This window comes from Leiobunum rupestre, chromosome 4 (assembly GCF_980474605.1).
Source record: "Leiobunum rupestre chromosome 4, qqLeiRupe1.1.hap1, whole genome shotgun sequence".
NCBI lineage: Eukaryota > Metazoa > Arthropoda > Arachnida > Opiliones > Sclerosomatidae > Leiobunum > Leiobunum rupestre.
In genome coordinates this window covers 30307729-30319515 of record NC_143387.1, presented here as the reverse complement: position 1 = coordinate 30319515, position 11787 = coordinate 30307729, and the positions used below count along the sequence as shown (strand labels likewise).

Sequence of the window (11787 nt, the reverse complement as noted above, 5' to 3'; positions counted from 1 at the left end):
TGTTCGAACTATTTTATCATAAATCCTCAGCTTTGATTATTTTGTAAACTGTCTTTGTGCAGATGTTTAAACATATTATAAAATTATGTTGGATTCCCTGGATTACATGAAAATAGGGTACTTAAGCGAAAAAAAATCTCGATTGGAAGGTAGATTAGAGACCTTGAAGAAAAATAGGAATTTAGGGACCTGGTGGGAGCCCTGACTACAACAACCATTTTTATAAATACATAGAAGGGTAATACTGGATTTAAATAAATGATGGTGGGATGGCGGAGTGGTTAGCACTTTCACCTCGCAGCAAGAGAAGCCGGGTTCGATCCCAGCTTGTGGCACTGGGTGAAAACTCAGAACAATTCCTTCCGCGTTGAGTTTGCAAGAGGGGTTTTCCCTCGAGCTCTTTGGTTTCCCTTCCCATAAAAACTTGTTGAGGTTAAAGGTAATAGGGAGCTGTTGGCTCGCGTGGCATGAAGGGCTTGCCACCACCTTCCTACCCGACCACCTGAATGAATGGCTTTAAAAGTCGCTTGATGACGTAGGCCCAAGGTAGTGCCTTTGGTATTACAGGGTTCGTACAAAATATTCCCAGACATTTCGACGTTTTCCCTGGCCAAATTGCCAAATTTGGTCAGGGAAAATCTTGAAAAATATTAATTTGTATTTTAAATATATCTTTCAAAAATTTATTTTCCTAATTTTTATGGTCATTTTAAAATTCCCTGACCATTTGAAATCATTTTAAAATTCCCTGACTTTTCCAGGTTTTCCAGTTCGTGTAAGCCTAGCTGATTATTATTCATAAAAATTATTTAAATCAGACGACACTTGGCAAACATTCTACTTATTACTACCGATAAGTAATCTTAATTATATTGCACAGAGAAGGACTCGGGGATCATAAAGTTAAGTTTTTATGAGATAAATTTAAATATTAAAAGTATTCGGACTTGTTGTATTAAAAACATTAAAAACCGACAGTTCCCAGTAGGTTTCTATTTCGGAATATAATATTCTGCATTTGAATATAATAATCTGCATTTTTCATTCCAAAACGAAACTAAAACTTCACTTTTTGTCGTCTGCCACGTCGTCTTACGAAGTAATGAGGGCTAGATATATGCAATTGGGGGATCTTAAAAGTCATTTTGCCCGTGAAAATACGCCGCCATGTTAGGGTATAAAAGCAGGTAAATAAGCCTGCTATACCTCACAATGTAAAGGTACTGTCACGCGCAAAAACGTCATTTTCGAACTAATGAGGGCTAGATATAAGCAATTTGAGCATTTTTAATTAGCAGTTTTAACAGGTTTAACCACCGGTTACAATCGGTTTTAACCATACCGTTTTTTTAATTTAAAAATACAGTATTTTTCCAACCTTGGAAATAGTTAAAAATACGAATTAGTTAACATATATAATAATTACAAAGGAAATACAGTATATTTAATAATTTGTTGTTGGTAATTTGTCACTGACAATAACTGTCTTAAAAAACCAGACAATAATGTGAAATTGGTTACTACCGACAATTACGTATTCATTATAATAATATAATGAACGCGTGAATATTCCAATGAACGCGTGGATATTCCAATATTCACGTGTTCTTCCTAATATTCAATACAAGATTATAACTACTTTAAGCCTATTTTAATTAAGTAATAAAAATAATTTGTATTATTTAATTAAATTAGTTTGTCGTTTTTATCTTAAATAATTTATTATATATATTAAATCTTTATCCATATATATTCCTATATATATTTGAAATAGGACAGTGAACAGATGGATGAGAGAAGTTCATAAAAATATGGTTCTCGGCGTTAAAGCTCTCCTTTGTCACGTGTGGCGGAAGTTAATAATATGTAGGCCACAGAAATCCGAGTGTTATTTTTCCTTCATTTTCATAGCAAATGTGCACGTGTGATATAAATACGTTTTTGGGTTTATTCGGGTTCATATTTTAACAAAGAAAATTGTGGTCGTTACTCGCAAATAATCGGGGAAACGTTGATATTGACATCAGGGCCATCTATGGGCAAAAAATGTAAGCTCTTCTATAAACATTCCCCAAAGCGCGTATTCATAATTAATTTTCAACGCGTAACTTGAGTCACACTAAACAGGGGTAATCCGAGTACTTAAAACATTTACGCGCCGCGCTCACGGTAAACAACACTGATAAAAATTGTCCCCCGAGTAGTGATTCTCAAAATAAACAATTGGAATGTTGGATTCCCAAATAAATTAACGTCCTAAATTGCGTCAAACGTTAAAAAGTTACCACTCCCCCCCCCCCCCCCCAAATGGATTTACGTAAGTAAAAGTGATGGGCCATAGAGTAAACGGGGGTATGAGTTTAAATAAAAAGGACCTTGCCAAATCCCGCCTACATTTATTGCTAAAAAATAAATGTGCACCGTTCAGTCGTCAACAAGCAAGGTTGGGTGGAAAAGTTCCAGTCACCGTTTGCGTCCCCCCCTCGACCCCTTCTTTTATTCTTTCACAATGCCAACGGAGCGATCGCTTAGTTTCTCCACAACCCCAGCCGGGGCTGGAAACGGGGGAACGAAGTCGAACACGAGGGGGCGGGAAGCGGCCCAAGGCTACCGAAGGGGGGCTCGCGACGTATCCCACGCTAAAACACGATCGAGACTACAAGAGTCACCGCTAGAGAACGCCACCGTCCCCCCCCCCCCAACTCAAATGACCCGCTTGTACACGTGCTAGGGCGAGTTGATTTCGAACCGGGAACGGCGGGGTGGGGAACGACGCTGTAAAGGGATTGGGATGGGCGGAGAGATGCGGAGATGCGAACTGGGCCGTCACGTGGTGTCTTTCGGCGGTGGCGATGAAGCGATGGCGGGGGCCATGCACTGATGCAATTCGATAGGCACGGATGCCAAAAGTTCAGGCCAAAACGATCGTTTACCGACAAATTTAAAGATCAATCAGGTATACCAAAATTGACGTTAGTTTCGTATCGAATTTCGCAGTTTACGCTATTGCCAAATTTATATTTCGAATATAATTAACTTATTTTTAATTTAGAGACATTTGTTTTTAAAGAATTTGTCCTTCAAAGAACGATTCTCTAAATATTAAAAAAATTTATAAATTCGAACATGATTTTCTAAATTTTTTTTAAAATAATATTAGATTTGAATTATTTTTCGATAAAAAACACGTAGCTTTTTCGCTATAAACGATATAATATTGTCACTGACAGTCTTCTAAAGAAACCAGAGGCAAAATATTGTATAGACGATATATCCTAGAAATGTTATCAAAAAATTTTAATTAAAAAACCTAACCAAACTATTGATTTTCGTATACCTTAATTCAGATGTTACGGTCTGTTTTATGTCTATCACGGACATAAATCTTTTTTATTACGTATTAATTTGATTAAAATCGGTACGTCTAAGAAACACCAAAATGTTCCGATTATATCTAAAGGGATGGGGGCGAAGAAGAATCCCGCAAGAGAGGGGGGATGGAAAAGGGGCGGCAAATCACGTAAGGGCGATAGACCAATAAAAGGTTAAGGAAGAGATCAACACGTTATACCCGGTGGAAAGTAACAAATAAGGCACCCAAAAGAAATAAAAATTACGCGTCGAAGGAAACGTGTCGAATTTCCGTTTCCCCTTGATAGATGGCGTAATCTGTCACGTCCCACGAACGGCGCGCGCGGAATTTTTATGGGACACGGAGCGCGCGGGAAAAGGGCGCTAAAGGCGAGGCGGCGCTAGTAGGGCCGGCTCGATCTCGCAGCCACTTTCGGCGCCGGCAGAACTTTATGAATGGAGTCCGTCGCTGCCGCCAGAGATCGGCGTACGTCGTGACAGCTATGGCAGCTTCTCAAATCGGCGGAGAGAGAAGGAAAATGAAGAGTCGCTCCGCCAATAACGCGCGGATGGCAAAAGATCGAGAGGTCTCGCCTCCGAATGATTAACTGTCTAAATCTTCAAATTTCCATGTTTGCTCAGCCAAAAACGGGTTCCCAACCACTTGTTCGCGAACAACTCTCCCTTTCCCCCGCCCGAGCACGTGGCGGAGCACGTGGAACGCTCGCGTGCCTCTAAAATTACAAAAACCGATACCGAAACTAAACCCTGCTATTCGTTTGGCGTCTTCGTCCTGCAATTTATAGCTCGCTAAATCCTCCGGATGGTGTCAATTCTTTTTTGACCAGAATACGCCGCTCTAATGCAATTTTCGGCGCCAAATTTATTTAACCCCGGATTTAGATGTGGCGGGGGCAAAGAATTAAAAGTGAAATAAAATTTAATTTCGCGATCTCTTACAATAAATTTTTAAGGTCAAAATTATTTAGGCCTGTAAATTAGTACATGCAAATATTTATATATTATCAAGTCTTGGAAACGCGAAATTGAGATAATCATTGAATACTTATACAATAGTCGTTTTTTCAATAATTAGTCGAAAAGGTCCTATTCCGTATCATAGCAGGGTTGCCACAATATTTTCCGATTTAAATTCCCGGTCTATTCCTTGTTTTCCCCGACTTTTTAAGGCCAAAATTAAAAAATTTTTACTTTATATTTTACTTTTTTCAAAAGTTAGTAAATTGCAATCAGCTTATATCGCAGTACAAAGCTTATTGCAACGCTAAAAAATTAGCAAAACTTTAGAGGAACTAAATAATAATCACAGAATTTGTAAGAGATCAGGAATAAAATTACCTTCAAAAAGTGTCTAGATAAAATTAAATTCCATGACTTTTTACAAATTCTTACAATTCCCTGACTTTTTAGGGCCATTTTTAAACTTCCTGACGTGTGGCAACCCTGCATATGTAAACGTCGCGGGGAGTAAGTGAAGAAAGAAAACTAACTTCAAAGACAGGACACGGAATTGAAATTGTGAAAATGGGGTCCCAATATTGAGAATGAGAAGGAAACAGAGCCTAGCTTAGTCGCTTATTTTAGTTTTGCAGCTATTTTTAATTTTTCTGGCTCAACGGACCGCGATTTCGCATTATAAAAACATTTTTCGCGGAGGTGGTGTATTTTTGGAGAATATACGTGTAGAGTGCGAGGAACTAGAGGACCGGCGTAGGTGCCGAATTTGAAAGGGAGGGTTAGAGCTCCCCCCCCCCTCTCTCTCTCTCGCGCGCACTCTATATTTTTTGCCCGAGTGATCGAAATCCTTTCGTTACAGTGATCTAATTTGGGGCCCCCTCTTTTGTTATTAATCCCGTTTCTATGGGGATCCCGGTAGGTCTAAAAACGGAGGTTTGTGACCTTTAAGTCGCCATGGAAACCATCTATCGGAACGTGGTCGGACTGGAACTTCACCAACCACCGCGGTACTGTTCTTTTACCGAATTAGCGTTGTCATTCGACGCCTTCTAAAATCAGCGGGAGGCTAACTGCAGGGTTGCCACAGTTTTTTTCAATTTCAAATTCCCTGACTTTTCCAGGTTTTCCCTGACCATCTCCGGATATTTGTCCTGACCTATTTTGTGCCAAAAATTTGTATTTCTTAATCCTAGTTTTTAGTAAAGGTTTCATATTTGCAACCGAACTCAAATTCCTTGTCATTTCCCTGATTTATAGACTTTTTTTTAAAAATTCCCTGTCTTTTCCCTGAATTTTAGATCCATATTCAAATTCCCTGACTTTTCGAATAATTTTTATAATTCCCTGTTCATTTCCAAGTACCGTGGCAACCCTGTAACTGACACGTACAAAAGGTCCCCATCGCCAAGCAGGCACGCCGCTACACCTTCTCCAAAATCATGTTTTGCGGGAAGGGTAATACCATGTTCGCACGAAGAATCTAGGGTAACCTGGGGGGTTAGCTCACCCTCCCAGGTGAATAGCGGTGACCGTTCGGACGAGGAATTTTTCTCTCCGTTTTCCCAGAATTTCGAAACTCCGGAAACCTTTCACACGTTCTTTTTCTGCACCGATTTTACAACACAAAGCTATTTCGATTTTCTGGTGCTCTAATCACGATATTATCTTTAATCAGGATTAAATCGGATTTAATCAATATAATCATGATTAAATCGGATCTAATCAAAATAATCACGATTTAATCATTCAATCAAGATCAAGATCTAATCAAAATAATCACGATTTAATCATTCAATCAAGATCAAGATCTAATCAAAATAATCACGATTTAATCATTCAATTAAGATCAAGATCTAATAAAAATAATCACGATTTAATCATTCAATTAAGATCAAGATCTAATAAAAATAATCACGATTTAATCATTCAATTAAGATCAAGATCTAATAAAAATAATCACGATTTAATCATTCATTCAATTAATTAAGATCAAGATCTAATCAAAATAATAACGATTAAATTATTCGAAACATTTCAATCATTTTAATAACGATCTAATCTTTAATCATGATTAAATCAGATTTACTCAAAGAAGGTACCATAAAGCGTTCGCACGTGCATAAGTTCTCGGAACTGGACTTCCCGTAATCCGTCAATTGTTCGCACCGAAGAAAATTATAGGTATCTCACCCCCCTGGGTGATCAGAAAACCGGAGGCGAACATCTTCGAGGTCCGCCTCCGGTTTTTTCGTCCGTCTTTTCGCCGAGCGTTCGGACTGTAAAAATGCTCACCTAGGAGGGTTATTTGACCCTCCTAGGTTACCCTAGCTTCTCCGTGCGAACATGGTATAAATGCAAGGCGAAGCACCGAGGGTAAGAATTTTTCAAGGGCGACAGCCAGAAGAAATACTAGGCCTTTAAGCCAAGCTTTTAATTTCATCTAAATTTAATTTCTAACTAAGCAGGGAGGTTCAAACTATAGTCGACATATACCATCACTTTCTATAATGTATTCGTTGCAGTACCATCTATTATTCAAAATATACAGGGGGCTTGAGTGTTGAAATTGACCAAAATGTGCTATATTTAACTGGTCATGAATTGCACTATATTAAATCTATCAAGGAATAAATACTGGCAATATATGATGAAACTATGGCACTCCACAGTGTTTCGAAATATTTCATTTAAATAGATGTATACGCCAATATGCCGAAACATGTTAAAAAAAATTATAGTGTACCAGTAATCGTTGTAAATTATTTTTAAATACTTAGTATACACTAGTCTAGAGTTTTTGTTTACGTCAGATATATTTAACCTTTTATTTTAACTCTACTGATATTTTCTAGCCAATTTTGGGCCCTTAATTACTTTATTTCCAAATTGTAAAATTGTACTTCGTGCAAGGGTTGCCAAAGGAAACTTATAAAACGAATTTACACGAATGGTTTCGAGTAAACGTTCGAAAAATTGTGGATGGATTGCTTGTTTTAGAATGAATCACGTGTCAATATGTGCAAAAGTGACCTTTTTGGACCCTTAACTACTTGTTGACCGGGTTTAAAGTAACTTATGATTGATGTTTTTTTCAACATGTACTAACATCATTAATGGCCATCGAATGCTCCAAACAAAACCCTGTGTTCCTTAAGCAAGGTTGCCACACGTTTTTCAAATTCAAATTCCTTGACTTTCCAAATTTTTCCTGACTTATTTTAAGGTAAAATTTTGAAATTTTCGATTTATACATATTTTAGAAATCTTTACGAGTTTTTGAAATTCCCTGATTTGTTTTAGGTTTTAAAATTCCCATGGAGATTTTTACTAGGTTTAAAAATTCCCAGACTTTTCCCTGGAGATCTTTTACTGATTTAAAAATTCCCCCATCTTTCCCTGGAGATTACTACTAGGTTTAAAAACTCCCAGACTTTTCCCTGGAGATTTTTTACTAGGTTTAAAAATTACCCGACTTTTCCCTGGAGATTTTTTACTAGGTTTAAAAATTCCCCGATCTTTCCCTGGAAAGTTTTTACTCGGTTTTAAAATTTCCCGACTTTCCCCTGGCGATTTGTACTAGTTTTTAAAATTTCCTTACTTTCCTATGGCGATTTGTACTAGTTTTTAAAATTTCCTTACTTTCCCTTGGCGATTTGTACTAGTTTTTAAAATTTCCTTACTTTCCCTTGGCGATTTGTACTAGTTTTAAAAATTTCCTGACTTTTCCTGGAGATTTTTACAAGGTTTAAAAATTCCCGGAACTTTCCAGGTTTACCTGGTACTGTGGCAGCCCTGTTAAGTCGAAGCTAACTTCTCCGCTAAGGGGCGCAGCTTGATAATCTTCGTGCTACGTCACTCCTAGTCCTTTCATTGATTTAAATATGTAAATTTTATTTAACTCTGACCATTATATAATTTTTGCAAAAAGAATTGGCTCTTGGAACCACTGCGCACTCGACTGCTGAATTATCGATTCTATGACGATACAAATCCGAATTCAAGACTTAAAATGGCACCAGTCTGGTTTCATTCGGTTCTCTCTATATGATTTCCGCGCGAAAATAAGTATTTATCTCCGTATCAGGCTAATGTTATTCGATTAAAACATGTTAGCATAGGCTCTACCGCTAATAATGTTAGATTGAAATGAAGTGCGTTATTATACAGACTTTATAAACTCATTTCATCAGACAAATACGGCTGATAAATAATTAAACATCTCTAAGAAAATTTTTACAGAGTTCGTGCAAAATTTCCGGAATTAAATTCCTTGAAATTTCCAGGTTTTCCCTGACCAAATTGCCAAATTTTCCCTGACCATTTTTCTAGAATAAATGAATGGTTTGAGGTAAAATCTTGAAAGATATTTATTATGTATTTTTAATACATCTTTCAAAAATTTATTTGACTGTTTTTTTTGGAGTCATTTTAAAATTCCCTTGCTTTTTTTGGACCATTTTAAAATTCCTTGACTTTTCCCTGACCTTTTGGAATCATTTTCAAATTCCCCGACTTTTCGCTGACCTTTTGGAATCATTTTCAAATTCCCCGACTTTTCGCTGACCTTTTGGAATCATTTTCAAATTCCCCGACTTTTCCTAGTTTTCCAGGTCGTGTACGAACCCTGTTTTAGGCCGGGGCCAATTCTAGTCCGGGTAATGTTTAGACGGTGTGAACACCGCGAAGGAACACGTGTAATGTTTACGCCCTCCGTATAAAATTAATTGTTAGTTATGGTACAATGTAAACCTAAATATAAAATCGAACAAAAGGCCGATTGAAAGGACAACAGGTACATCCTTGAGAAATTATTTGTCGACAATAGTTGATTTGTGTCGCGAGACTAGCGGCGAGGAGGATAAACGGCTATTTGCGCCCCTTCAGAATGAAATAGTAGACAAGGGACCATTATTAATTCAGCGCACGAGCGATAGGGGGCGTCGCTACCGCATTTCGTCGGTCCCATTCAATATATATGTATAGTTAGTAAGACGGAGTCCGGGCGGGGCCCCCCAGAGCGCATTTTACAATGTTTACCACGCGGATTCCCGACGATTACCTCTCTTACGTAATACTCTCTCTTCGGAATTGATAGGAATCGTGAATTTTTCAGGACCATTGGAATCGCGATGCTGGAAATAAGTCCCGATGGCGGATGACGTCTTATTCGGCGCGGAACGAGACAAAGGATATCAGCGAGGGGCAGGTCACTTCCCTTTTGGGCGCGTCTTAATCATAGTCAAATGATTAAATCAGGGTAATCGTGATTAAAAAATCTAATCACGATTTAAACGAAATTTAATTATTCTAATCTTGATCTAATCATTCTAATCAGATTTAATCATTTTAATCAGATTTAACCATTATAATCACGATTTAATCAATATAATCGATTTTATCGAGCGCGGTAAATACGAAATAATATTTCTAATCACATATTAAATTATTCTAATCAGCTCGTTCTAATCACGCACAATTATAATCATTCCAATCACCAATATTATCATTCTGATTCTCGTTCTAATTTCTAATCGCGATTTAATCATACTTATCGTTTCAATCAGGATTTAATCAGATTTAAACATTATAATTATCGATTTAATCAGATTTAAACATTCTAATTATAGATTAAACATGATTTAATCATAATAATCGTGATTAAACATGATTTAATCAACATAATCGTGATTAAATTGAATTTAATCAAAATAATCACGATTAAATCGGATTTAATCTTTCGAGGGGTGCGTCGTTAATCAAGGAAGTGAAATGTCCCGAGGGGAGGGGGCGGCTATAGACCTTATTTATGTTACAAGTTATTGTGACAACCAGCAAATACTCCCGTATTCAAGAACGACGAAATTTATAAGAAAGCGACTAATTTCGAGAAAGTAAAAGATAGGTTAAAATCTGTCATTGTCGCATCGACAGATGCTTACGCGACGCCTCACTCCACTGGTGGCGCTACGAGGCGCAGGGAGGGGGGGAGACGCTAAACAAGACCACGTGACTCACGCTACGATACGTCACGAAGTAGAGGGGAGCGAATATCGATTTTAGATTTCATCGATAATTTCGTGACGGTGCCGATTATTTCTTACTGCGAGATTTTTTATTCCGGCTGCAGCGGTGACTTTATAAACCAGAGGTTGCGTAAAGGCTGCTGCGGTCGTTCTCTCTGTCTGTCCAGAATAATGCAGGGTGACCAGGTAAGCTTTGAAAATTTTATAGGAAAATAAGAACTTTAGGGGCGAATTATAGGAAAATACAGGAAACTAAATACGCTAATTATAAAATAGGCGAATTATAGGAAACTAAATAGGCTAAGAAAACATGGGGAAAATAATAAGGTAATTATTGCATATCAGTATACTTTGACTTGAATCACCTAGAATATTGATAATGTTTTGTACACTGCTTTCTTGCATTATTCAGGGCTCCCACCAAAATCTGAAAACAAATTAGGGAAATAGGGGATTTTTCAGGTCAGAAATAGGGCGAAATACGAACAAAATTTTGAAAAGTAGGAACCAAATAGGGACCATTTTAATAAAAAAAATGGATAATTATTTAAACTTAAATTTTTACAAAAATTACTTTTAAAATAGGATATTTCTAAAACTTACTTAGTTTTAATAGGTCATTCTACAAAGATTTTCATACCTTGGGACAACTTGTTTTAACGGTCTCGCGCATGCCCCTGTCGAGAGGAATGACGTGTAAATTAGGCTTTGCAGGGTAATTACTTATGAATCGTAGGGGCCACGGGCACGGCTAGCTTTAGTGTTAGGGTTAGGTTAGATGAGTTTTTTCAATAGGTTTTTTAGTTAGGTTCGATTAGTTAGTTAATTTATACAGTTAATATTTATTTACTCAAAATGATATACTCAGATATAGTTCAACTTTACGACAGGGAGGCTCATTATGAATTTTACCGAATATTTCAATTTAGCGGAGCTCGTGGCGCCACCTGATTTAGTAAATTATAGCTATAAACGTGAATCGATATAATTATGGTTCAATATTATAAGCCGATGGTACTTTTCAGCAAACTTACTAGAAATAGGGGGATTTAGGGAGCAAATTCCGATTTTAGGGTGGTTTAGGGACTTCGAAAAAAAGTAGGGGCTTTTAGGTATTTTAGGGACCTGGTGGGAGCCCTGATTATTGGATCACTTAGCGGATTTACAAAGCTCGTATATTTCAAGATTTTGTTCGAAAATGGCAGTATTTACAGTAGATGATGACACGTACAAAAAAGGTTCTTTCATTTTCAAAAGACCGTGAAATTATAGGAAAATAGGTAAGAATAAAGGAAATTATAGGAAGGCATTAAAAAAATAGGAAAATATATCAAATATAGGAAGTCTGGTGACCCTGATAATGAATACGGGGATTACGCTTTAAGATTGATCCCCCTCCTCGTGTTTGATCTGCTAATTGGACAACGCGATAGAT

The 11787-nt window shown here is 37.3% G+C and overlaps 1 protein-coding gene across 17 annotated transcripts in view; it reads right to left on the bottom strand.

Moving 5' to 3' along the window:
- The window catches only part of Ssdp (Sequence-specific single-stranded DNA-binding protein), a 78569-nt gene that overhangs the window by 29200 nt on the left and 37582 nt on the right, over positions 1-11787 (bottom strand). The window lies entirely within an intron of this gene.